The sequence below is a fragment of the Electrophorus electricus genome, chromosome 2 (assembly GCF_041902795.1).
Source record: "Electrophorus electricus isolate QZ-2024a chromosome 2, ASM4190279v1, whole genome shotgun sequence".
Taxonomy (NCBI): Eukaryota; Metazoa; Chordata; class Actinopteri; order Gymnotiformes; family Gymnotidae; genus Electrophorus; species Electrophorus electricus.
The window spans coordinates 4980303-4997220 of NC_137498.1; the positions used below are offsets into that span (position 1 = coordinate 4980303).

General features: G+C 39.2%; 1 protein-coding gene and 4 non-coding genes across 5 annotated transcripts in view; all 5 read right to left on the minus strand.

Moving 5' to 3' along the window:
* LOC145659971 (alpha-1-antitrypsin homolog) overlaps nt 1–16918 on the minus strand; it is a 268558-nt gene that overhangs the window by 28594 nt on the left and 223046 nt on the right. The gene's annotated exons all lie outside the window — the stretch shown is intronic.
* On the minus strand, nt 6628–6700 carry trnav-aac (transfer RNA valine (anticodon AAC)). The gene has a single exon. It is a non-coding gene; the product is annotated as a tRNA-Val (tRNA).
* On the minus strand, nt 8894–8966 carry trnav-aac (transfer RNA valine (anticodon AAC)). The gene has a single exon. It is a non-coding gene; the product is annotated as a tRNA-Val (tRNA).
* On the minus strand, nt 11160–11232 carry trnav-aac (transfer RNA valine (anticodon AAC)). Its single transcript has one exon. It is a non-coding gene; the product is annotated as a tRNA-Val (tRNA).
* Nucleotides 15695–15767, minus strand: trnav-aac (transfer RNA valine (anticodon AAC)). Its single transcript has one exon. It is a non-coding gene; the product is annotated as a tRNA-Val (tRNA).

Genomic DNA, 16918 nt, shown 5'->3' on the forward strand with positions numbered 1-16918 from the left:
AAATACATGGATTAGCACACCCATCATGCTACAATGAGTTTTACATCATCCCTGTGACAATTGAAATCAGCCTTAAACACAGCTCCTAAAGCACAGTCCTTGCATCACCGGAGGACAAGCCTGCTGCATATATTGACTTTCTCGGTTTGCAAATGGAGACAGTGATGGGATATTTTTTTCCAACAGAGAAGCTACTCTTTATGTCCATACTAAGATGCTAGTAATCTTCTGATCTTGAAATTTCCATTTTGCACAATGTAGAACCAAGTTGCAGACGAAGAGGTTAGGGATTTCACATGCGTTATAGTGCCGGAGTTTGGAGTACAGGACTTGGAGAACTCAATTGAAGTAACTATGGAGTTCAGAAAATCATTTCCCTCTGCTGCAAGAAGGCCATTCGATTCCCTGGTGTCTACGTCAAATAGAAGACACAGAAACCAAAGAACCAGCTAATGTTTCTGCTCAGCTTCAATTCAAGGTCCTTTCACACATAATGCAAACGTGATGACCAATTCACTACAGACACCATGCAAAAATGCCTTGATGCAGTATGGTATCACTGCAATTTCAGATCAATTTTTTCACCAGCTCATCCCCAAAACTGAAAATGTGTGCAAATTATTTAGGAGAAAGAATGAACATCATTTATGCCAAAACCTTTCATATTTGGAAGTTCACAAATAGCTGCCATTTTATGCAAATTTCGTGGGTATGTTGGATGGCCTAAAATGCGTTTCATGAGCAGACGTACCTAAAATTCAAATGGTTCACAATTGTAATTTTCAGAAATATCTGATTCAAACTGTCAGAAAAAAAATGCTGTTTAGCTGAAAGGGAACCCTCTAGTCCGACCTACACATCAGTCCAAACTGGTGGTCCTGGAAAATTGTAGGTTCTGTTCTTGCTTTCTAAACCTATGTAGCAGGGCCGTGTGAGCTCTTCACTGCTTAAGGCCATAAAAACCGAAGATCTCTTTCATTGCAGTCCCAATAGTTGTCCTCAGAACCTCACTCCTCTCAATTCTACCTTGAAGTCATGAACAGTATTGCCTTCTTTTACCATTTTGAGTGCAGTTAAAAAGCAGCTCAGCTGCAGTTCCATGATGCTGAGTTTAAGTTGATTTCCCTGTGCAGTTCTTTAGCCTCGCCTGCCCATGCTTCCCTTTGTTCCAACCATTTTATACAGTAAACACCAAAAATGGATGAAAGAGAAATGCTTCTGCACAGTATGGAAGCTGGGACATGTGACCTGGAAAGCAAATGCAATGACCACTACTCTAGACAAATCAAGAGAGTTCAAGATCTATATCAATCAATAATGATCCCCCAAAAAGGTCTTTTAGTCAACAGGATTTATGACAAAATGATGTTGCGATTAGACAAGGAGCTTGGTGCCTCAGTCTGAGGACCTAAAGGGCAAACCGCACAAAGAGTCTCCCACTTGATACACTGCTTACAAAAAGCACGTGCCCAACTACTGTGCTATCAAGAGGGATGTTTCTGCCAGGTATGGAACAGAGGACCTTTCTCGTGTCAGGCGAACATGCTGAGCACTACACTACAGAAACCACTTTAAAATGCTTCTTTGCCTCTCCAGCTTTTGCTCATTTTTGGGGCTTGAAAATCATAGCTTTAAATCTGGCTAAGCAGTATGACTTCTCAAGCATTAGGATGAAAATTCAGACAACCCCACCAAAGTTCTCTTGTTTCCTAAACTTCAAGAAACAGACTGTTGCTAACTAGGCATAATATGAAGAGTTTTACTTTATCTCTGTAGTTCTCTCATTGGCATTTAGAGCATAACCTATTGCACAAATTGTGTATGCTTGATATTGCCTTGCAAGGATTTGTTCTTTGCCATAGACTTGATGAAAGTAACTTTTAAATTTCAGCTAATTAGCATAACCTCTGTTAGGAAACAAAATGAGAACACACTCACTAAAGTTTATGCTTGAAAGACTTGAATTAGAATACCCATTATGCTAAGAGTTTTAATTAATCAGCTTGGCTATTAATTAAGGAGCCTGACTTTTCTCTGTGAAGAACGACTCTCCATTCAATTAAAAGGACAGCAGTTACAAATCTACCAAGAGTTGTGTTTCTGCCTGGTATCGAGCCAGGGACCTTTCGCGTGTGAGGCTAACATGATAACCACTACACTACAGAAACCCTACTGCACTAGCCGTTCAGGATCAGCCCAGCATTTCCTCCTTTTTGGTGCCTGCAAGGCATAGTTTAAAAACTGGCTTGAATTGTCTTCTCCCCGTTAGGAGGCAAAATTCAATCCCACCAAGCAATGTTTTCTTGTTTCATTGCCTTTGAGAGACAGAATGTTACTCCCTAGGAATAATATGAAGAGCTTTACCGGATCACTGTAGGCTTATTCATCGGCATGGAAAGCAATCCCTAGTGCACAAATTCTGCATCATTAACATTGCTTTGCATAGATTTTAATTGTCAGGAGACTATAAGGATGTTACTTTTAAGAATTAGCTAAGTAGCATAACTTATCTCTGTTAGGAGATCAAATACAGATGCACTCGTGGAGTTTCTGTTTTGTTTAATTTTGTTTGAAATACATGGATTAGCACACCCATCATGCTACAATGAGTTTTACATCATCCCTGTGACAATTGAAATCAGCCTTAAACACAGCTCCTAAAGCACAGTCCTTGCATCACCAGAGGACAAGCCTGCTGCATATATTGACTTTCTCGGTTTGCAAATGGAGACAGTGATGGGATATTTTTTTCCAACAGAGAAGCTACTCTTTATGTCCATACTAAGATGCTAGTAATCTTCTGATCTTGAAATTTCCATTTTGCACAATGTAGAACCAAGTTGCAGACGAAGAGGTTAGGGATTTCACATGCGTTATAGTGCCGGAGTTTGGAGTACAGGACTTGGAGAACTCAATTGAAGTAACTATGGAGTTCAGAAAATCATTTCCCTCTGCTGCAAGAAGGCCATTCGATTCCCTGGTGTCTACGTCAAATAGAAGACACAGAAACCAAAGAACCAGCTAATGTTTCTGCTCAGCTTCAATTCAAGGTCCTTTCACACATAATGCAAACGTGATGACCAATTCACTACAGACACCATGCAAAAATGCCTTGATGCAGTATGGTATCACTGCAATTTCAGATCAATTTTTTCACCAGCTCATCCCCAAAACTGAAAATGTGTGCAAATTATTTAGGAGAAAGAATGAACATCATTTATGCCAAAACCTTTCATATTTGGAAGTTCACAAATAGCTGCCATTTTATGCAAATTTCGTGGGTATGTTGGATGGCCTAAAATGCGTTTCATGAGCAGACGTACCTAAAATTCAAATGGTTCACAATTGTAATTTTCAGAAATATCTGATTCAAACTGTCAGAAAAAAAATGCTGTTTAGCTGAAAGGGAACCCTCTAGTCCGACCTACACATCAGTCCAAACTGGTGGTCCTGGAAAATTGTAGGTTCTGTTCTTGCTTTCTAAACCTATGTAGCAGGGCCGTGTGAGCTCTTCACTGCTTAAGGCCATAAAAACCGAAGATCTCTTTCATTGCAGTCCCAATAGTTGTCCTCAGAACCTCACTCCTCTCAATTCTACCTTGAAGTCATGAACAGTATTGCCTTCTTTTACCATTTTGAGTGCAGTTAAAAAGCAGCTCAGCTGCAGTTCCATGATGCTGAGTTTAAGTTGATTTCCCTGTGCAGTTCTTTAGCCTCGCCTGCCCATGCTTCCCTTTGTTCCAACCATTTTATACAGTAAACACCAAAAATGGATGAAAGAGAAATGCTTCTGCACAGTATGGAAGCTGGGACATGTGACCTGGAAAGCAAATGCAATGACCACTACTCTAGACAAATCAAGAGAGTTCAAGATCTATATCAATCAATAATGATCCCCCAAAAAGGTCTTTTAGTCAACAGGATTTATGACAAAATGATGTTGCGATTAGACAAGGAGCTTGGTGCCTCAGTCTGAGGACCTAAAGGGCAAACCGCACAAAGAGTCTCCCACTTGATACACTGCTTACAAAAAGCACGTGCCCAACTACTGTGCTATCAAGAGGGATGTTTCTGCCAGGTATGGAACAGAGGACCTTTCTCGTGTCAGGCGAACATGCTGAGCACTACACTACAGAAACCACTTTAAAATGCTTCTTTGCCTCTCCAGCTTTTGCTCATTTTTGGGGCTTGAAAATCATAGCTTTAAATCTGGCTAAGCAGTATGACTTCTCAAGCATTAGGATGAAAATTCAGACAACCCCACCAAAGTTCTCTTGTTTCCTAAACTTCAAGAAACAGACTGTTGCTAACTAGGCATAATATGAAGAGTTTTACTTTATCTCTGTAGTTCTCTCATTGGCATTTAGAGCATAACCTATTGCACAAATTGTGTATGCTTGATATTGCCTTGCAAGGATTTGTTCTTTGCCATAGACTTGATGAAAGTAACTTTTAAATTTCAGCTAATTAGCATAACCTCTGTTAGGAAACAAAATGAGAACACACTCACTAAAGTTTATGCTTGAAAGACTTGAATTAGAATACCCATTATGCTAAGAGTTTTAATTAATCAGCTTGGCTATTAATTAAGGAGCCTGACTTTTCTCTGTGAAGAACGACTCTCCATTCAATTAAAAGGACAGCAGTTACAAATCTACCAAGAGTTGTGTTTCTGCCTGGTATCGAGCCAGGGACCTTTCGCGTGTGAGGCTAACGTGATAACCACTACACTACAGAAACCCTACTGCACTAGCCGTTCAGGATCAGCCCAGCATTTCCTCCTTTTTGGTGCCTGCAAGGCATAGTTTAAAAACTGGCTTGAATTGTCTTCTCCCCGTTAGGAGGCAAAATTCAATCCCACCAAGCAATGTTTTCTTGTTTCATTGCCTTTGAGAGACAGAATGTTACTCCCTAGGAATAATATGAAGAGCTTTACCGGATCACTGTAGGCTTATTCATCGGCATGGAAAGCAATCCCTAGTGCACAAATTCTGCATCATTAACATTGCTTTGCATAGATTTTAATTGTCAGGAGACTATAAGGATGTTACTTTTAAGAATTAGCTAAGTAGCATAACTTATCTCTGTTAGGAGATCAAATACAGATGCACTCGTGGAGTTTCTGTTTTGTTTAATTTTGTTTGAAATACATGGATTAGCACACCCATCATGCTACAATGAGTTTTACATCATCCCTGTGACAATTGAAATCAGCCTTAAACACAGCTCCTAAAGCACAGTCCTTGCATCACCGGAGGACAAGCCTGCTGCATATATTGACTTTCTCGGTTTGCAAATGGAGACAGTGATGGGATATTTTTTTCCAAAAGAGAAGCTACTCTTTATGTCCATACTAAGATGCTAGTAATCTTCTGATCTTGAAATTTCCATTTTGCACAATGTAGAACCAAGTTGCAGACGAAGAGGTTAGGGATTTCACATGCGTTATAGTGCCGGAGTTTGGAGTACAGGACTTGGAGAACTCAATTGAAGTAACTATGGAGTTCAGAAAATCATTTCCCTCTGCTGCAAGAAGGCCATTCGATTCCCTGGTGTCTACGTCAAATAGAAGACACAGAAACCAAAGAACCAGCTAATGTTTCTGCTCAGCTTCAATTCAAGGTCCTTTCACACATAATGCAAACGTGATGACCAATTCACTACAGACACCATGCAAAAATGCCTTGATGCAGTATGGTATCACTGCAATTTCAGATCAATTTTTTCACCAGCTCATCCCCAAAACTGAAAATGTGTGCAAATTATTTAGGAGAAAGAATGAACATCATTTATGCCAAAACCTTTCATATTTGGAAGTTCACAAATAGCTGCCATTTTATGCAAATTTCGTGGGTATGTTGGATGGCCTAAAATGCGTTTCATGAGCAGACGTACCTAAAATTCAAATGGTTCACAATTGTAATTTTCAGAAATATCTGATTCAAACTGTCAGAAAAAAAATGCTGTTTAGCTGAAAGGGAACCCTCTAGTCCGACCTACACATCAGTCCAAACTGGTGGTCCTGGAAAATTGTAGGTTCTGTTCTTGCTTTCTAAACCTATGTAGCAGGGCCGTGTGAGCTCTTCACTGCTTAAGGCCATAAAAACCGAAGATCTCTTTCATTGCAGTCCCAATAGTTGTCCTCAGAACCTCACTCCTCTCAATTCTACCTTGAAGTCATGAACAGTATTGCCTTCTTTTACCATTTTGAGTGCAGTTAAAAAGCAGCTCAGCTGCAGTTCCATGATGCTGAGTTTAAGTTGATTTCCCTGTGCAGTTCTTTAGCCTCGCCTGCCCATGCTTCCCTTTGTTCCAACCATTTTATACAGTAAACACCAAAAATGGATGAAAGAGAAATGCTTCTGCACAGTATGGAAGCTGGGACATGTGACCTGGAAAGCAAATGCATTGACCACTACTCTAGAAAAATCAAGAGTGTTCAACATCTATATCAATCAATAATTATACCCCCAAAAGGTCTGGTTGTTAACAGGATTTATGACAAAATGATGCTGCAATTAGACAAGGAGCTTGGCGTCTCAGTCTCAGGACCTAAAGGGCAAACTGCAAAAAGAGAACCACTTCATACACACAACAATTGCCCCACTAGTGTGCTATCAAGATGGATGTTTCTGCCCAGTTTCGAACTGAGGACCTTTCGCGTGTTAGGCGAATGTGATGACCACTACACTACAGAAACCACTGTTAAAAGATTCTTTGGGCTCACTCTCCAGCTTTTGCTCATTTATGGCACTTGAAAATCATAGCTTTAAATCTGGCTAAGGAGTCTGACTTCTCAATCATTAGGATGGAAATTCTCACAACCCCACCAAAGTTCTCTTGTTTCTTACCATTTGAGGAACAGACTGTTGCTAACTAGGCATATTATGAAGAGTTTTACTTTATCTCTGTAGTTCCCTCATTGGCATATAGAGCATAACCTATTGCGCAAATTCTGTATGCTTGACATTGCCTTGCAAGCATTTTTTCTTTGCCATAGAATTGATGAAATTAACTTTTGAAATTCAGCTAATTAGCATAACCTCTGTTGGGAAACAAAATGAGAACACACTCACCAAAGTTTATGCTTCCTGTAGTAATGTTTAAGAAACTGGCTTGAATTGTCTTCACCCCATTAGGACGCAAAATTCAAACCCAGCAACCAATGTTTACTTGTTTCATTGCCTTTGAGAGACAGAATGTTACTCTCTAGGAATAATATGAAGAACTTTACCTGATCACTGGAAGCTGTTTCATTGGCATGGAAAGCAATCCCTAGTGCACAGATTCTGCATCATAAACATTGCTTTGCATGGATTTTAATTGTCAGGAGACTAGAAGGAATTTACTTTTAAGAATTAGCTAAGTAGCATAACTTATCTCTGTTAGTAGATCAAATACAGATGCACTCGTGGTGTTTCTGTTTTGTTTACTTTTGTTTGAAATACATGGATTAGCACACCCATCATGCTACAATGAGTTTTACATCATCCCTGTGACAATTGAAATCAGCCTTAAACACAGCTCCTAAAGCACAGTCCTTGCATCACCGGAGGACAAGCCTGCTGCATATATTGACTTTCTCGGTTTGCAAATAGAGCCCCAACAGAGAAACTACTCTTTATGTCCATACTAAGATGATAGTAATCTTCTGATCTTGAAATTTTAATTTTGCACAATGTGGAACCAAGTTGCAGAAGAAGACGTTGGGGATTTCACATGAGTTATAGTGCCAGATTTTGGAGTACAGGAATTGGAGAACTCAATCGGAGTAAGTAGGGAGTTCAAAAAATCTTTTCACTCTGCTGCAAGAAGGCCATTCGATTCCCTGATGTCTACTTCAAATACAAGAGTCAGAAACCCAAGAACCAACTACTGTTTCTACTCAGCTTCAATTCAAGGACCTTTTACGTATAATGCAAAGGTGATGACCACTTCACTACAGAAATCATGCAAAGACAGCTTGATGCAGTATGGTATCAATGCACTTTCAGAACAATCTTTTCACCAACTCATACCCAAAACTGATAAAGAGTGCAAGTTATTGAGTAAAAGAATGAATATCATTTATGCCAAAACCTTTCATATTTGCAAGTTCACAAATAGCTGCCATTTTACGCAAATTTAGTGGGTATGTTGGATGGCCTAAAATGCTAATAATGAGCAGATGTACCTAAAATTCAAATGGTTCACAATTCCAATTTTTCAGAAATATCTGATTCAAACTTGCAGAAAAAATATTGGATAGCTGACAGGAAACCCTCTAGTCCGAGCGACACTTCAGTCCAAACTGGTGGTCCTGGAAAATGGTAGGTTCTGTTCTGGCTTTCTAAACTTATGCAGCAGGGCCATGTGAGATCTTCACTGCTTAAGGCCATAAAACCCGAAGATCTTTTTCTTTGCAGTCCCAATAGTTGTGCTCAGAACCTCACTCATCTCAATTGTACTTTGAAGTCATGAACAGTATTGCCTTCTTTTAACGTTTTGAATACAGTTAAAAAGCAGCTCAGCTGCAGTTCCATGATGCTGAGTTTAAGTTGATTTCCCTGTGCAGTTCTTTAGCCTCACCTGCCCATGCTTCCCTTTGTTCCAACTATTTCAAACAGCAAAAATGGATGAGAAATGCTTCTGCACAGTATATAAACTGGGACCTGTGACCTGGAAAGCAAATGCATTGACCACTACTCTAGAAAAATCAAGAGTGTTCAACATCTATATCAATCAATAATTATACCCCCAAAAGGTCTGGTTGTTAACAGGATTTATGACAAAATGATGCTGCGATTAGACAAGGAGCTTGGCGTCTCAGTCTCAGGACCTAAAGGGCAAACTGCAAAAAGAGAACCACTTCATACACACAACAATTGCCCCACTAGTGTGCTATCAAGAGGGATGTTTCTGCCCAGTTTCGAACTGAGGACCTTTCGCGTGTTAGGCAAATGTGATGACCACTACACTACAGAAACCACTGTTAAAAGGTTCTTTGGGCTCACTCTCCAGCTTTTGCTCATTTTTGGCACTTGAAAATCATAGCTTTAAATCTGGCTAAGGAGTCTGACTTCTCAATCATTAGGATGGAAATTCTCACAACCCCACCAAAGTTCTCTTGTTTCTTACCATTTGAGGAACAGACTGTTGCTAACTAGGCATATTATGAAGAGTTTTACTTTATCTCTGTAGTTCCCTCATTGGCATATAGAGCATAACCTATTGCGCAAATTCTGTATGCTTGACATTGCCTTGCAAGGATTTTTTCTTTGCCATAGAATTGATGAAATTAACTTTTGAAATTCAGCTAATTAGCATAACCTCTGTTGGGAAACAAAATGAGAACACACTCACCAAAGTTTATGCTTCCTGTAGTAATGTTTAAGAAACTGGCTTGAATTGTCTTCACCCCATTAGGACGCAAAATTCAAACCCAGCAACCAATGTTTACTTGTTTCATTGCCTTTGAGAGACAGAATGTTACTCTCTAGGAATAATATGAAGAACTTTACCTGATCACTGGAAGCTGTTTCATTGGCATGGAAAGCAATCCCTAGTGCACAGATTCTGCATCATAAACATTGCTTTGCATGGATTTTAATTGTCAGGAGACTAGAAGGAATTTACTTTTAAGAATTAGCTAAGTAGCATAACTTATCTCTGTTAGTAGATCAAATACAGATGCACTCGTGGTGTTTCTGTTTTGTTTACTTTTGTTTGAAATACATGGATTAGCACACCCATCATGCTACAATGAGTTTTACATCATCCCTGTGACAATTGAAATCAGCCTTAAACACAGCTCCTAAAGCACAGTCCTTGCATCACCGGAGGACAAGCCTGCTGCATATATTGACTTTCTCGTTTTGCAAATAGAGCCCCAACAGAGAAACTACTCTTTATGTCCATACTAAGATGATAGTAATCTTCTGATCTTGAAATTTTAATTTTGCACAATGTGGAACCAAGTTGCAGAAGAAGACGTTGGGGATTTCACATGAGTTATAGTGCCAGATTTTGGAGTACAGGAATTGGAGAACTCAATCGGAGTAAGTAGGGAGTTCAAAAAATCTTTTCACTCTGCTGCAAGAAGGCCATTCGATTCCCTGATGTCTACTTCAAATACAAGAGTCAGAAACCCAAGAACCAACTACTGTTTCTGCTCAGCTTCAATTCAAGGAGCTTTTACGTATAATGCAAAGGTGATGACCACTTCACTACAGAAATCATGCAAAGACTCCTTGATGCAGTATGGTATCAATGCACTTTCAGAACAATCTTTTCACCAACTCATACCCAAAACTGATAATGAGTGCAAGTTATTGAGTAAAAGAATGAATATAATTTATGCCAAAACCTTTCATATTTGCAAGTTCACAAATAGCTGCCATTTTACGCAAATTTAGTGGGTATGTTGGATGGCCTAAAATGCTAATAATGAGCAGATGTACCTAAAATTCAAATGGTTCACAATTCCAATTTTTCAGAAATATCTGATTCAAACTTGCAGAAAAAATATTGGATAGCTGACAGGAAACCCTCTAGTCCGAGCGACACTTCAGTCCAAACTGGTGGTCCTGGAAAATGGTAGGTTCTGTTCTGGCTTTCTAAACTTATGCAGCAGGGCCATGTGAGATCTTCACTGCTTAAGGCCATAAAACCCGAAGAACTTTTTCTTTGCAGTCCCAATAGTTGTGCTCAGAACCTCACTCATCTCAATTGTACTTTGAAGTCATGAACAGTATTGCCTTCTTTTAACGTTTTGAATACAGTTAAAAAGCAGCTCAGCTGCAGTTCCATGATGCTGAGTTTAAGTTGATTTCCCTGTGCAGTTCTTTAGCCTCACCTGCCCATGCTTCCCTTTGTTCCAACTATTTCAAACAGCAAAAATGGATGAGAAATGCTTCTGCACAGTATATAAACTGGGACCTGTGACCTGGAAAGCAAATGCATTGACCACTACTCTAGAAAAATCAAGAGTGTTCAACATCTATATCAATCAATAATTATACCCCCAAAAGGTCTGGTTGTTAACAGGATTTATGACAAAATGATGCTGCGATTAGACAAGGAGCTTGGCGTCTCAGTCTCAGGACCTAAAGGGCAAACTGCAAAAAGAGAACCACTGCATACACACAACAATTGCCCCACTAGTGTGCTATCAAGAGAGATGTTTCTGCCCAGTTTCGAACTGAGGACCTTTCGCATGTTAGGCCAATGTGATGACCACTACACTACAGAAACCACTGTTAAAAGGTTCTTTGGGCTCACTCTCCAGCTTTTGCTCATTTTTGGCACTTGAAAATCATAGCTTTAAATCTGGCTAAGGAGTCTGACTTCTCAATCATTAGGATGGAAATTCTCACAACCCCACCAAAGTTCTCTTGTTTCTTACCATTTGAGGAACAGACTGTTGCTAACTAGGCATATTATGAAGAGTTTTACTTTATCTCTGTAGTTCCCTCATTGGCATATAGAGCATAACCTATTGCGCAAATTCTGTATGCTTGACATTGCCTTGCAAGGATTTTTTCTTTGCCATAGAATTGATGAAATTAACTTTTGAAATTCAGCTAATTAGCATAACCTCTGTTGGGAAACAAAATGAGAACACACTCACCAAAGTTTATGCTTCCTGTAGTAATGTTTAAGAAACTGGCTTGAATTGTCTTCACCCCATTAGTACGCAAAATTCAAACCCAGCAACCAATGTTTACTTGTTTCATTGCCTTTGAGAGAGAATGTTACTCTCTAGGAATAATATGAAGAACTTTACCTGATCACTGGAAGCTGTTTCATTGGCATGGAAAGCAATCCCTAGTGCACAGATTCTGCATCATAAACATTGCTTTGCATGGATTTTAATTGTCAGGAGACTAGAAGGAATTTACTTTTAAGAATTAGCTAAGTAGCATAACTTATCTCTGTTAGTAGATCAAATACAGATGCACTCGTGGTGTTTCTGTTTTGTTTACTTTTGTTTGAAATACATGGATTAGCACACCCATCATGCTACAATGAGTTTTACATCATCCCTGTGACAATTGAAATCAGCCTTAAACACAGCTCCTAAAGCACAGTCCTTGCATCACCGGAGGACAAGCCTGCTGCATATATTGACTTTCTCGGTTTGCAAATAGAGCCCCAACAGAGAAACTACTCTTTATGTCCATACTAAGATGATAGTAATCTTCTGATCTTGAAATTTTAATTTTGCACAATGTGGAACCAAGTTGCAGAAGAAGACGTTGGGGATTTCACATGAGTTATAGTGCCAGATTTTGGAGTACAGGAATTGGAGAACTCAATCGGAGTAAGTAGGGAGTTCAAAAAATCTTTTCACTCTGCTGCAAGAAGGCCATTCGATTCCCTGATGTCTACTTCAAATACAAGAGTCAGAAACCCAAGAACCAACTACTGTTTCTGCTCAGCTTCAATTCAAGGAGCTTTTACGTATAATGCAAAGGTGATGACCACTTCACTACAGAAATCATGCAGACTCCTTGATGCAGTATGGTATCAATGCACTTTCAGAACAATCTTTTCACCAACTCATACCCAAAACTGATAATGAGTGCAAGTTATTGAGTAAAAGAATGAATATAATTTATGCCAAAACCTTTCATATTTGCAAGTTCACAAATAGCTGCCATTTTACGCAAATTTAGTGGGTATGTTGGATGGCCTAAAATGCTAATAATGAGCAGATGTACCTAAAATTCAAATGGTTCACAATTCCAATTTTTCAGAAATATCTGATTCAAACTTGCAGAAAAAATATTGGATAGCTGACAGGAAACCCTCTAGTCCGAGCGACACTTCAGTCCAAACTGGTGGTCCTGGAAAATGGTAGGTTCTGTTCTGGCTTTCTAAACTTATGCAGCAGGGCCATGTGAGATCTTCACTGCTTAAGGCCATAAAACCCGAAGAACTTTTTCTTTGCAGTCCCAATAGTTGTGCTCAGAACCTCACTCATCTCAATTGTACTTTGAAGTCATGAACAGTATTGCCTTCTTTTAACGTTTTGAATACAGTTAAAAAGCAGCTCAGCTGCAGTTCCATGATGCTGAGTTTAAGTTGATTTCCCTGTGCAGTTCTTTAGCCTCACCTGCCCATGCTTCCCTTTGTTCCAACTATTTCAAACAGCAAAAATGGATGAGAAATGCTTCTGCACAGTATATAAACTGGGACCTGTGACCTGGAAAGCAAATGCATTGACCACTACTCTAGAAAAATCAAGAGTGTTCAACATCTATATCAATCAATAATTATACCCCCAAAAGGTCTGGTTGTTAACAGGATTTATGACAAAATGATGCTGCGATTAGACAAGGAGCTTGGCGTCTCAGTCTCAGGACCTAAAGGGCAAACTGCAAAAAGAGAACCACTGCATACACACAAAAATTGCCCCACTAGTGTGCTATCAAGAGAGATGTTTCTGCCCAGTTTCGAACTGAGGACCTTTCACATGTTAGGCCAATGTGATGACCACTACAATACAGAAACCACTGTTAAAAGATTCTTTGGGCTCACTCTCCAGCTTTTGCTCATTTTTGGCACTTGAAAATCATAGCTTTAAATCTGGCTAAGGAGTCTGACTTCTCAATCATTAGGATGGAAATTCTCACAACCCCACCAAAGTTCTCTTGTTTCTTACCATTTGAGGAACAGACTGTTGCTAACTAGGCATATTATGAAGAGTTTTACTTTATCTCTGTAGTTCCCTCATTGGCATATAGAGCATAACCTATTGCGCAAATTCTGTATGCTTGACATTGCCTTGCAAGGATTTTTTCTTTGCCATAGAATTGATGAAATTAACTTTTGAAATTCAGCTAATTAGCATAACCTCTGTTGGGAAACAAAATGAGAACACACTCACCAAAGTTTATGCTTCCTGTAGTAATGTTTAAGAAACTGGCTTGAATTGTCTTCACCCCATTAGGACGCAAAATTCAAACCCAGCAACCAATGTTTACTTGTTTCATTGCCTTTGAGAGAGAATGTTACTCTCTAGGAATAATATGAAGAACTTTACCTGATCACTGGAAGCTGTTTCATTGGCATGGAAAGCAATCCCTAGTGCACAGATTCTGCATCATAAACATTGCTTTGCATGGATTTTAATTGTCAGGAGACTAGAAGGAATTTACTTTTAAGAATTAGCTAAGTAGCATAACTTATCTCTGTTAGTAGATCAAATACAGATGCACTCGTGGTGTTTCTGTTTTGTTTACTTTTGTTTGAAATACATGGATTAGCACACCCATCATGCTACAATGAGTTTTACATCATCCCTGTGACAATTGAAATCAGCCTTAAACACAGCTCCTAAAGCACAGTCCTTGCATCACCGGAGGACAAGCCTGCTGCATATATTGACTTTCTCGGTTTGCAAATAGAGCCCCAACAGAGAAACTACTCTTTATGTCCATACTAAGATGATAGTAATCTTCTGATCTTGAAATTTTAATTTTGCACAATGTGGAACCAAGTTGCAGAAGAAGACGTTGGGGATTTCACATGAGTTATAGTGCCAGATTTTGGAGTACAGGAATTGGAGAACTCAATCGGAGTAAGTAGGGAGTTCAAAAAATCTTTTCACTCTGCTGCAAGAAGGCCATTCGATTCCCTGATGTCTACTTCAAATACAAGAGTCAGAAACCCAAGAACCAACTACTGTTTCTGCTCAGCTTCAATACAAGGAGCTTTTACGTATAATGCAAAGGTGATGACCACTTCACTACAGAAATCATGCAAAGACTCCTTGATGCAGTATGGTATCAATGCACTTTCAGAACAATCTTTTCACCAACTCATACCCAAAACTGATAATGAGTGCAAGTTATTGAGTAAAAGAATGAATATAATTTATGCCAAAACCTTTCATATTTGCAAGTTCACAAATAGCTGCCATTTTACGCAAATTTAGTGGGTATGTTGGATGGCCTAAAATGCTAATAATGAGCAGATGTACCTAAAATTCAAATGGTTCACAAGTCCAATTTTTCAGAAATATCTGATTCAAACTTGCAGAAAAAATATTGGTTAGCTGACAGGAAACCCTCTAGTCCGAGCGACACTTCAGTCCAAACTGCTGGTCCTGGAAAATGGTAGGTTCTGTTCTGGCTTTCTAAACTTATGCAGCAGGGCCATGTGAGATCTTCACTGCTTAAGGCCATAAAACCCGAAGATCTCTTTCTTTGCAGTCCCAATAGTTGTGCTCAGAACCTCACTCCTCTCAATTGTACTTTGAAGTCATGAGCAGTATTGCCTTCTTTTAACATTTTGAATATAGTTAAAAAGCAGCTCAGCTGCAGTTCAATGATGGTGAGTTTAAGTTGATTTCCCTGTGCAGTTCTTTAGCCTCGCCTGCCCATGCTTCCCTTTGTTCCAACTATTTCAAACAGCAAAAATGGATGAGAAATGCTTCTGCACAGTATATAAGCTGGGACCTGTAACCTGGAAAGCAAATGCATTGACCACTACTCTAGAAAAATCAAGAGTGTTCAACATCTATATCAATCAATAATTATACCCCCAAAAGGTCTGGTTGTTAACAGGATTTATAACAAAATGATGCTGCAATTAGACAAGGAGCTTGGCGTCTCAGTCTCAGGACCTAAAGGGCAAACTGCAAAAAGAGAACCACTTCATACACTGTTTACAAACAACAATTGCCCCACTAGTGTGCTATCAAGATGGATGTTTCTGCCCAGTTTCGAACTGAGGACCTTTCGCGTGTTAGGCGAATGCAATGACCACTACACTACAGAAACCACTGTTAAAAGATTCTTTGGGCTCACTCTCCAGCTTTTGCTCATTTTTGGCACTTGAAAATCATAGCTTTAAATCTGGCTAAGGAGTCTGACTTCTCAATCATTAGGATGGAAATTCTCACAACCCCACCAAAGTTCTCTTGTTTCTTACCATTTGAGGAACAGACTGTTGCTAACTAGGCATATTATGAAGAGTTTTACTTTATCTCTGTAGTTCCCTCATTGGCATATAGAGCATAACCTATTGCGCAAATTCTGTATGCTTGACATTGCCTTGCAAGGATTTTTTCTTTGCCATAGAATTGATGAAATTAACTTTTGAAATTCAGCTAATTAGCATAACCTCTGTTGGGAAACAAAATGAGAACACACTCACCAAAGTTTATGCTTCCTGTAGTAATGTTTAAGAAACTGGCTTGAATTGTCTTCACCCCATTAGTACGCAAAATTCAAACCCAGCAACCAATGTTTACTTGTTTCATTGCCTTTGAGAGAGAATGTTACTCTCTAGGAATAATATGAAGAACTTTACCTGATCACTGGAAGCTGTTTCATTGGCATGGAAAGCAATCCCTAGTGCACAGATTCTGCATCATAAACATTGCTTTGCATGGATTTTAATTGTCAGGAGACTAGAAGGAATTTACTTTTAAGAATTAGCTAAGTAGCATAACTTATCTCTGTTAGTAGATCAAATACAGATGCACTCGTGGTGTTTCTGTTTTGTTTACTTTTGTTTGAAATACATGGATTAGCACACCCATCATGCTACAATGAGTTTTACATCATCCCTGTGACAATTGAAATCAGCCTTAAACACAGCTCCTAAAGCACAGTCCTTGCATCAGCGTAGGACAAGCCTGCTGCATATATTGACTTTCTCGGTTTGCAAATAGAGCCCCAACAGAGAAACTACTCTTTATGTCCATACTAAGATGATAGTAATCTTCTGATCTTGAAATTTTAATTTTGCACAATGTGGAACCAAGTTGCAGAAGAAGACGTTGGGGATTTCACATGAGTTATAGTGCCAGATTTTGGAGTACAGGAATTGGAGAACTCAATCGGAGTAAGTAGGGAGTTCAAAAAATCTTTTCACTCTGCTGCAAGAAGGCCATTCGATTCCCTGATGTCTACTTCAAATACAAGAG